At 40.4% G+C, this 11916-nt stretch overlaps 3 pseudogenes; all 3 read left to right on the top strand.

Annotated features, from left to right (window-relative positions):
* The first annotated feature begins 561 nt into the window (after positions 1-561).
* On the top strand, positions 562-1135 carry LOC150034953 (uncharacterized; annotated as a pseudogene).
* A 37-nt stretch (positions 1136-1172) lies between these two features.
* LOC150034952 (uncharacterized) lies at positions 1173-2849 on the top strand (annotated as a pseudogene).
* Positions 2849-3629, top strand: LOC150034951 (uncharacterized; annotated as a pseudogene).
* The last annotated feature ends 8287 nt before the right edge of the window (positions 3630-11916 follow it).

Below are 11916 nucleotides of genomic sequence, written 5' to 3'. Positions count from 1 at the left end.
ATCTAGCATCGTAATCCCCGTGTTCGACCTCGGATCACTCTGAGAAACTTGTAGTGGAATTATACTTGATTTCAACGCAAGAAAACTTGTAACACACATACACTACATGAACACATTCTACAATGTTTTGTAGCATCGCATATATTATCTAGAAATGTGATTAAGACAAAGAAACATATATCATACACATCATCAATCTTTGCAGTGGCATTACGTCCGCCGCAAAGCAACAAGCATTTGACTCATGAACAAGTTTTTGGCGCTGTTTCCAGGGACTGGCAACTTTAGTGCTGAATATTTTTGTGATATTGTGTAGGATAGATTTCTGGAGTATAGTGTGCTTAACCGAAGAGCAGTTGATGGTGCATGAATATTGGAACAGATCCAGAATTCAACGCCGACCCAGAAATCGAGAGAACCTTTCGCAGGAGAGCACGCCAAAACCGTACTAGGCGTAGAAGAAATATGGCGAACAATAACAATGAGAGGCCTGAAGGGAATCAGGGAATGAATCGGCCGCCATAAGACCCAATCTTTCTAGCCACTGACCACAACATTCCTATGAGGAACTATGTGGCACCCAATTTATACGATTTCTCGTCGGGTATAGCAAGGCCTACAATAGAGAAGAACGCCAGATTCGAAATTAAGCCTGTCATGCTTCAGATGATTCAGAATATGGGTCAGTTTGGAGGTTTGCAAGGTAAGGACCCACATGCACATCTGACCAGTTTTGTTAAGATGTGCAATACATTCTCCATTCCTGGCATGACTCCCGAAGACATCAGACTCTATCTTTTTTCTGTACACACTTAAAGATGAAGCAAAAAAGTGGGCTCATTCGTTGGAGCCAAATGAGATAAATTCTTGGGATCAGTTGGTTGAAAGATTCATGAAGAAGTTCTTCCCCCCCACCGTCAAGGCAAGAAGACGACGGGAAGCGTTAAATTTTGAACAAGCAGAAAATGAAACTCTGAGCACCGCATGGGTGTGTTTTCAACGATTGGTGAAGAACTGTCCGCATATTAGGATTCCTGATTTCGTCCTCATGGAAAATTTTTATAATGGCCTGAACAAAGCAACGCAATAAGTTGTAGACGCCTCCGTAGTAGGAGGGTTTATGGATAAAATGTAAAATGAAGCAAAAGTCATCCTAGATATGCGAAATACGGATGACTGTGTTGATGACATATATAGAGGCGAAGGCATGGAACGAAGGAAAAAAAAGAGCACCATTGTACTAGTGGATACAATGACCACGCTGGCCGCCCAGATGGCCGCAGTCACCTCGCTCCTCAAAATCAAGGAACTCTCTCTCAGAGTGTTGCGCAAGCTAATGCGCTGACGCAAGTGGCAGCAATAAGCTATATACAATGTGGAAAGGGTCATTCAGTGGAAGTCTACTCGTCAAACCAACAATCAGTATATTCTATCCATAACAACCCCTTCAGCAACACATATAACCCAGGTTGGAGGAATCATCCCAACTTCAGTTGGGGAGGGAACACTAACCAGGGAGGCCAGAGGAATCTGCAATCAAATTATTTAGAAAATAGAGGAAATCCCCCAGGCTTTCATCACCAGGGTCAAGGCCATAACAATTATTAGAACAGACAATCACACAACCAACCCTCTTTATCCAACACTTCATCCAATTCATCGTTCTTAGAAGTACTGCTAAAAGAGTACATACAAAAGAATAATGCGCTCATTCAATCGCAAGCATCTTCCATTAGGAATTTGGAGGTGCAGGTCGGGCAGCTTGCAACTGAATTGAAGAATAGACCACCTGGTATACTACCTTGCAGCTCAGAAACGCCCAGATCTAAGTGGGAAAGAACAATGTCAAGCGGTGACATTGAGAAGTGGTAGAAAGGCGGTCCTCGTGTCAACAGTACACGAATCAGTAGGACGATCAGAAGAAGTAATCATCAACAATGACCACTCGATTATAAATAGCAGAACCACGAGTTTGGAAGCAACGACCACTACGCAGAATGAATCTTCACAGAACCCATAACCAAAGTCATCGCAAACTCTAGCTCCAAGAACATAAAAAGTGAGGGACCTCAAAGAACAGACAAGAAGTACGGCGGGATCCTCCACCATTCCCGTCTAGGTTGAGAAAGAAAGATTATAGTAAGCAATTCAAGAGGTTCCTGGATGTTCTTCAATAGCTACATATTAACATTCCCCTAGTAGAAGTGCTGGAACAGATGCCCAGCTATGTGAAGTTCCTTAAAGATATACTTGCCAATAAGAGGAAGAACGGGGAAAATGAAATCGTCGCACTAACATACGAGTGTAGTGCACTCTTCCAGAACAATATCCTCAAGAAAATGAAAGATCCGAGGAGCTTCACATTGCCATGCTCAATTGGGGGGAAAGAAGTAGAAAATGCGCTCTGTGACTTAGGGGCAAGTATCAACCTGATGCCCTAATCAATCTTCAAGAAGTTAAACATTGACAATGCAAGGCCCATCACAGTCACGTTGCAGTTGGCTGATAGGTCAATAACGCATCTAGAGGGCAAGATAGAGGATGTACTTGTGCAAGTAGACAAATTCATCTTTCCAGCTAACTTCATTATACTGGACTACGAAGCTGACACTGAGGTGCCGATCATATTGGGTCGCCCATTTCTCGCAACTGGGCGCACGCTGATCCACGTACAAAAGGGAGAGCTCACTATAAGAATCGACAGTCAGCAAGCGAAGTCTAATGTTCTCAATGTGTTGAAATACCCAATGATATGGAAAACTGCCAGTATCTTAGGGAACTGTAGGAAGAATAATGGCACAAGTTTCAAGAAGCAACTGAAGAAGAAGAATTTGAGGTTGGTGCAATGATGGAGGAGAGTTGCGCCACAATACAGACTGACCAAGATTTTGAATCAATAAAGTTATCTGAACGATCAACACAACGAACTAAGCCATCCTTGGAAAAACCACCCGTGTTGGAGTTGAAGGCGCTACCAGTGCACATCAAATACGTTTACTTAGGAGGCAATGAAACTCTACCAGTTATAACCTCTGCCTCGCTGAGCAAGGAAAATGAGGAAGCACTTATTAAAATCCTAAAGAGATATGCTAAAGCCTTGGGATAGACCTTAGTAGACATTTGAGGGATCAATCCCTCGTATTGCATGCACAAGATTCGTCTTGAAGAGGGAAAAATTGGATTCATAGAGAGGCAGTGCCATTTAAACCCTACCATGAGGGAGGTTGTCAAGAAAGAAATTGTGAAGTGGCTTGATGCAAGTTTCATTTACCTCATATCTGATAGCAGCTGGGTAAGCCCAGTGTAGTGCGTTCCAAAGAAAGGGGGTATGACCGTCGTCACCAATAACAAGAATGAACTAATTCCAACAAGAACAACTATGGGTGGAGGATATGCGTGGATTATCGCAAGCTGAATTTGGCCACAAAGAAGGACCATTTCCCACTACCGTTTATTGATCAAATGTTGGATTGGCTTGCAGGGAATGAATTCTTTTGCTTTCTTGACGGCTATTCAGGGTACAACCAGATCATGATTGCGTCGGAAGATCAAGACAAGACAACGTTCACATGCCCATTCGGCACCTGATAACAGGCGAAAATGCACATTATTACAGCGTAAAGTCATAAAACAATGCAGGATTGCGATGATAAAAATATACAATATTGCATCCAAAAGCATTAAGTTCACAACATTACGATCACATGCATCTATCGCATTAAAACAGTTAACTTATGTATTTTTGTGTAGGAAAATGCGTTGACCAAGGCGGAAATGCGATCAAGGAAATTAACGCATAAGAGATTGTGATCGCAAGGCTATGCAATATTTGTGTTCGAAAATCTGCTCGAGAAGATGACCGCATAGAGCCGGTGCATCATAGTGGGTGCATCTGGGTGAAAAGCGTAATAAATCATGATGGCACAGAAAATTGATGACGGTCGATTCTAAATTAAGTTGATAAGCCATTAATGACCTACTGTAGCAAATACACTCAACTTTTCGGTGACAAATATTCGGTGCATTAGACAGAGAATTAATGTCATCCCATCAGTGCAATCATAAGAGAGAAGAAGCTTCTCACCCTAAAGCTCTATAAATACCGAGGGCCATCTTCAGTGAAGGAGTTCGTTCAGTTAGTTAGTTCGCCCAGTCTTAGAGTTCTTGTTCTTAGTTTTTTATACTTAGAAAGCGGAGCGAGAGAAGGGAAGAGACACCGAAAGATCGCCCTGGTCAGCTCGAGAGAGAACCCAAAAGGCGTGGAAAAACAGAGAGAGGGCCGACTCTTGCGAGAGCAAGATTATCTTTTGAGCAGAGTAGAGAAAGACAGTGTAAAAGCCTTGGGAAGCAAGAAATTGCTACCAGGCTCTTTATTCTTATTCCGCATTGTCATTCTGTATTTCGATATATATCTATAAAATAGAACTGGCTTATCTACATCTGTTCACTCTCTTTAAAGCACGCATGAGTAGCTAAATCTATCGAATGGGTTGAGAAGAACTTAGCTAACATGACCTAGGATCTTCATTGCATGTGATCATCTTGTCTTTTGTTGCACCCAACACCCTTTAGAGCTATTCGAGAGAGGGTCTAAAGAAAGAACCTAAGACTTGAAAGAGTTAGGTTAGAATCTAGACTCGAGAGAGAAAGATTAGATCTACATAAGCAAGAGATAGAGACTTAGAGATAAGCTCTGTTTGTCATCATGCATCGCATGCACCCTAGAGATAGGTTATGGTATTATGCGGTCGCCTTGTATGTGTGTGTGTCTATCATCATCGTATAGACAAGAATAAAGGCTTATGTGTAAGTTCTATAGACATCATCGCATATATCACATGCGTTCTAAATCTAGAAGTCGTAGCATTTGCATTGAGAGATGATTTGCTGTTGTATGCATGTAGCATGACTGCATAACATGAACGCAATCCTAGGAAGTGTTAGTTGGACCTCTTCTTAACCCGTTCGCCCGCATATTCATCGCATCTTTCGTAATATCAACTCTTTTCTTAACTTCGCCGCATACATTTTATACTGTAAACAGCAAACCAACCAACTCTTTGATTTATTGTTACCGTAAAGTGATCTAAAAATTACTACCGTATATTGTTTTCCTTAGTCCCTGAATTCGACCTTGGGCTTACCAAGAAACTCAATAGGATTTATACTTGGATCTTACTGAGAAAACTTGCATGCTCAACGCATTTCCATCAACGCAATCCCTACCATCATTTCATCGTATAAAATAATGCATTAGCACCTTTGCATTCTGTCACATGCCATTTGGACTTTGCAATGCACCATGCTCCTTCCAAAGTTGATGATGGCCATTTTCTCAGATTTCCTGGAAGAGTCAGTTGAGGTGTTCATGGATGACTTTTCGGTTTTTGGCAACACCTATGAATCTTGTTTATCAAATTTGGAAAGAGTTTTGAAGAGATGCGTAGACAAAAATTTGGTTTTGAACTGGGAGAAATGCCATTTTATGGTAGAAGAAGGAATCGTGCTGGGTCACAAGATATCGAAGGCAGGATTGGAAGTGGATCAAGCAAAAATTGACGCATTTTCCAAGTTACCACCACCAGTCAATGTGAAAACACTTAGGAGTTTTCTGGGACATGCAGAGTTCTATCAAAGATTCATTTGCAACTTCTCTCAAATTGCAAGACCCCTAAGTGTGCTCTTCGAGATTGATCACGAATATGAATGTAATGACTCATGCGTTGAAGCGTTCTACACACTAAGAAATATGCTCATCACCACACCAATTCTGGTTGCGCCCGACTGGACGCAACCATTTGTGCTGATGTGCGACGCAAGTGGATATGCAGTGGGCACAGTCTTGAGCTAGCGAAAAGACAGAGTTTTGCATCCTATCTATTATTCCAGTAAGACACTGAATGATTCGCAAGAAAACTATACAACCATAGAAAAAGAAATGCTCCCAGTGGTGTTTGCCATAGAGAAATTTCGACAGTACCTGATCAGATCGAACGTGGTGGTGTATACAGATCACTTTGCGATCAAATACCTCATGACGAAAAAGGACGCAAAACCAAAACTTATTAAGTGGGTACTACTCCTGCAAGAATTTGACCTAGAGATCAAAGATCGAAAGGGCACTGAGAACCAAGTCACAAATCATTTATCACGTTTAGAAAATTGTAAGTTCAGAAGAGAGAGAAAGAAATTGAAGAGAAATTCCCCGACGAACACCTTATGATGATATGTGATAGCGTCCCATGGTATGCGGATATCGTAAACTTCATAGTTTGCTGCCAAGTACCTGAAGACTATCCATACCAACAAAAGAAGAAGTTGAGGCATGAGGTTAAATTTTATTACTGGGATGATCCATTCCTGTATCGACTCGGACTTGTTCATATTCTACGTCGATGCGTTCCTGCGCACGAATTCAAGCACATTTTAGAACTTTGTCATGAGTCCCCTTATGGAGGACACTTTAGGGGGCAGTGGACCGCCGGAAAAGTTCTGTAGAGCGGCTATTTTTGGCCAACGCTGTATAAGGATGCCCATGCCCATGTTGTGCAATGCAAAAAGTGCTAGAGAACAGGGAATATGTCTAGACGGGATGAAATGCCTTTAACTTCCATCTTAGAGATTGAACTCTTTGACGTATGGGGAATCGACTTCATGGCTCATTTCTGCCTTCAGAGGGCCATCACTATATTCTGGTTGTAGTTGATTATGTTTCAAAGTGGGTTGAGGCCATCACATGCACTAGAAACGATGCGACCACGGTGGCAAAATTTCTCAAGAAAAACATTTTCGCACGATATGGAACGCCCTGTGAATTAATTAGCGATGAAGGCACGCATTTCATCAATTGCATCATCACCAACTTGTTAATCAAATTTAATGTCAGCCACAAAGTCGTAACTGCTTATCACCCACGAACTAATGGGCAGGCAGAAATCTCCAATCGAGAGATCAAAACCATCTTGGAAAAGGTAGTCAGTACCTCCAGGAAAGATTGGTTGCCTAAGCTTAATGAAGCGCTATGGGCATATAGGACTACCTTTAAGACTCCAATCGGTATGTCCCCATATGCCCTGGTCTTCGAAAAAGCTTGTCATCTGCCTCTTGAGCTGGAACACAAGGCAATGTGGGCAATCAAAAAGCTGAATTTCAATCTGACGAATGCAGAAGTAGTCCAGAAGCTTCAGTTGAACGAGTTGATCGAATGGCGTATGAATGCCTATGAAAATGACAAACTCTATAAAGAACGAAGTAAGAAATGGCATGACAACCGCATAAGAAAAAGGACATTCTTCGTGGGACAACAAGTACTCTTGTTTAATGCACGTTTACGATTGTTTCTAGGTAAATTGAAGTCCCGCTGGTCTGGGCCATTCTGAATCAAGACTATCTTCCCCCATGGCACAGTGGAGTTAACAAGCGAGGATGGAAGCAACACGTTCAAGGTCAATGGTCAAAGAATTAAACCCTACTATGTGGGTAATGTGGAACGACGCAAAAAGACCATCGACTTAGGCAGGCAAGTCTGATCGCCTGCGGGGATGCGCTTGCGGTAACATTGAAAATCCTTTTTAAGCCATATCCATATAAACTATCTTTACTGTTTTTTTACTGCTTTGATAAATTAGTTTTCCTTTCAGTCTCTAGTTGCATTGATTATATTGAAATTGAATGAATGATTTGAGTGAACACCGCAATGTCATCATTATGGTTTTGGGATAAGCATTGCGATGTTGGTGATATAATGCAATGTCAGGTATGCATTGCGTTGACGGGTGTGTCTTGCGTTAATAGATATACATTGCGCCCGTCCTCCAAAAATTTTTAAAAAAATCCCGATCATTACAATTCTCCTTTACATGTTTGAAATTTTTGTGTTTGCAATCATTACAATTCTTTGTGTACTTAGACAATTTTTATATACATTAAGTGGCTATTCTTTCCTTATGTCTTGGCATTTTTATTTATATCATCCTAAAGTTTAAAAACAAACACTTTAGTCCCTCAAGTTTCCTTATCCTTTCTCAAATCTTCTTTTCAAATTTTGACTAAGTGTTTTGTCTTTTCTGTCCAAAACAATGCAATGAGGACCAGAAAGTTGGGGGTGGAAAAGGTTTGAGCAGATGCAATCAAGCGGATGCGTTCATATCAAGCAAATACATTCTTAAAATTAAAAAAAAAAAAAACTTCGCTGTCAGCGCAAGGGAAAATCCCAACCTAATAAGAGTCAAGTCGTGAAAGGAACCTGCTTGTAGTTAGATGTTCGCATGACACCTGTGGGAGCAAGCCAAAACAAAAGTAGGTTACCAGGATCGACGCAATACAAAAAAAAAAAAAACAAAACAAAAAAAAGACTACTCCACTGACCAGATAAAGTGAAAACTTGGATAAGGGACAAGAGTTGAAGTTGAGCTTGGTACACAACCGAAGTTGGATGTTCGCATGACACCCGTGGGAGTAAGCCAAAACGAAGGTTTAACCATGATCAATGCTCTCTATACTAAGACGCAAACCGGGTTATCGCATACGTTGTTTTTACAAGAATAGAAAAAAAAAACATTCTTTTCAAAACAAGAAGAGAACTTTGAGCAGAGGTTTGTCTAAGTTAAGAATAAAGTAGAGCATGCTGAAGAAATGTTCAAAGTATAGAAGGAACTAGTAATTTTGAGAAATTATGTAGAGGTAGAGCATTCGGAGTAGCTGATGGATGCAAAGTAAGGATAGGACTTGAGCTGAATTGCCTTAGTAGAGGATATGCTTGAAGAGAAGCATATATCTAAATTTGGGGTGTGATAACTTGTAGAAACACAAGTTGTTTATACCATCTTGTTTAGAATATGCGGCAAAAGGAAGGAAAAAGTTGCATCGAACATATAGAAATTGACTTAGAAATGCAAAGGTTGTAAAATGTCAGAAGCACACCCCCTAACCTCGTTGCGATGGCAAAAAGGGATGTCTAAGTCTTTGTTTTGCCAGAAACAGGTATCACCGCATGCGATGATCGCTCGAGAACAAAATGAGCAATGCATTCGCACCACATGCAACGATCGATTGTGGATAAAAGAGCGACGCATTCGCGGGGATTTCTAAAATTGTACAGTTTTTCTGTTGTACGATCTGACAAATTGAATGTGGAGCAGAGCAGACGTTTCCACCAAGCCTCAGCAGAAAAAGTAACTTTTCAGAACGGGACCACTGACGAAGGAGGTGCTAAGGTCTATAAATAGCTATACCAATACCAAAGAAAGAAGGTTGGTTTGAAAAGACATTCATAAAGAGTCTGGAAGATAGACGAGATAAGTTTAAAAGGAAATCTCAGGAGCCAGAAATTCATTTACAATCTCGAAGAGAAACTCTGTGCAAGGATCATTTCTACCTGGGGAACTATCCTGAGAAGGAAGTTCTCCACCTCACTCCTTCTACACGCTGGCAAGTAAAACAACTCCGATCAGGATTTGTGTCAAGACATTGACATGCTGTCCTCAATTGTTCTTACTTTCTGTTCATCAACTGTTATTCATTTATGATCTTTCATTCATCTATCTGTAATAAACGCTTTATCTTTATCCGTAATATCATTATCATGTCCATCTTCATCTTTTTGTTCACCACCATACATTCATCGTCCATTTCTCTCACCATGTATAACTAATCCTTCAGGGTAAGGGGGAAGGATTAAGCGAGTAAGTTAATCCATGTTGAAGAAGTCAGCTAAGTGTAGTTAACGCATGCTCAACGACATCTTCACCTGTGAGAGTAGAAGTGAAGATGTTAATCCACCTTAGAAGGTTGTTAGAATGCATTAACTAAATCAAGAAGTATTTCCAGAGATGGGAACAACCTTGCGATCGCAACGTTCATCCCTGTTCACCATAGAGATATGGGGATTCGGCCGATCACTGAGAGGTATAAGCCAAGGGAAGGTGGAACCTTAGTTGCGTCCTCAACAGGATTGACAAACTTGCGATGTCCTTTCCCCTAACCCGTTCTCATTCTGATACCTTTCACAAGACTTTCCATCGCATTCCCTCATACACTTGCATAACTTCACATTTATTCATTTATTTGTTTATTTATTTATTTGTTCGCTGTATTTTTCTTTTCAAACACAACACACTATTATTTTGATTTCGGTCACACATATCACATCAATATCCCATCTAGCATCACAATCCCTGTGTTCAACCTCAGATCACTCTGAGAAACTTGCGGTGGAATATACTTGGTTTCAACGCAAGAAAACTTGTGACACACATACACTACATGAATGCACTCTACAGTGTTTTATAGCATCGCATATATTATCTAGAACCGTAATTAAGACAAAACAACACATATCATACACATCATCAATCTTTGCGGTGGCATTATGTACGCCACAAAGTAGCAAGCATTTGACTCGCGAACAGAAGGCTTTACTGATGCAGATTATGCTGCAACCTTGACAAAAGAAGGTCTCTATCATGTCACATTTTTCATTTGTTTGGTAATGTGGTCAGTTGGAAGGTTTCTCTATAGTCAGTTGTTGCTTTGTCTACTACTGAGTCAGAGTATATTTCAGTGGGTGAAGTTGTTAAAGAGGCAGTGTGGTTGAAAAGTATAGTTAGTGAGTTGTTGTCGCAAGAGTTTATTCCTATCGTCCATTATTATAACCAGAGTTCTATTCATCTTGCAAATAATCCATCTCATCACGAACGTTCTAAGATTATTGATGTCAAATATCATTTTATCAGAGAAGTTTGGCCCAGAAAGATGTTGAACTAGTCAAGGTTCATATAGTTGAGAATTTGTCAGATATGTTCACCAAGGTTCTTCCAACTCATAGGTTTAAGTGCCTATTAGATGGGCTGAATATTAAATCTGGATGATAGGGAGATCAGAGAATTAGCATGACACTTAAATAATCTTGTTATGAGGGAGATTTGTAGAAAATAACAAGATATTTAAGTAAGCCTTGTTAGGTTCTTTGGTGAAATTAAAGGCCCAGTGGCAAACCTGTAATTATGGACTGGTGGCAATTTTGTAATTAACCCATCTTCTATGTGTTTAGTGCTGAAAGTCATGAAACAATAGAAAAAAGAGGTGCAGCCAAAAATCTGATAGGCACACACAAAACGAGAGAGTTGTCCGGTGAACTCGTGTAGCGGTGAGCATTTGCATCCGACGAGTTCGACAGGCAAGGGACAGATGTCCGACATGAGCGTCGAACAGGCATTCAGGTTTCGGTTCATGCAGCAAGTAAGTGTCCAGCAGTAGGTTGCGTCCCTTGTAGTGTGCCGGTCTGAGGTGTTTGGCTTGGTTGTTCGCCGGTCATTCGCGACAGAGCGAGCATGATCTGCAGGGGTGCGCCGGTCAGAGGCGTTGGTTGTAGTGCGCTAGACTTGGGTTGTTTTCAGCGGGTTTTTTCTCGGTTTCAGAGGCGACATTGTTTGCGATCTCTCAATATCAGTGGGTAACTAAATTACAAATTGGTGATTATTGTTGATTATCTGTAATTGTAAATTCCTCATTGCTCATAATAAAATTGATTCAAGCTGGTTCTCAAAGTGGATGTAGACCAAATTGGTCGAACTACTATATATCTTGGTGTTTGTTCTTTATTGCTTTCGATTTATTCTGCTGATTTTTTGTGCGTTCTATTTGGCCATCTAAGTTAGGTTCAAAACTCTCACAAAAAATGGTGGTATTTAGCACCTAAATAACCAATCAATATAAATATAATAATATGCTACTACATAATAGATTAGTTCCCATTGATATAAATTTGTTGAACAAAACTAATCTGCAAGTCAATGGACAACAGATTGTGTTAAATGTTAAAGAAAATTTTTATGGGTAAAAGGACACTAAAAAGACTTCTTATTAAAAAAAAAAATACTAATTATATATATTCTTTTGTTATATGTTAAAGAGAAT

This window comes from Benincasa hispida, chromosome 7 (genome assembly GCF_027475165.1).
Source record: "Benincasa hispida cultivar pf3 chromosome 7, pf3_genome.v1.1, whole genome shotgun sequence".
Classification (NCBI taxonomy): domain Eukaryota; kingdom Viridiplantae; phylum Streptophyta; class Magnoliopsida; order Cucurbitales; family Cucurbitaceae; genus Benincasa; species Benincasa hispida.
This window is presented reverse-complemented; position numbering and strand designations above follow the sequence as displayed.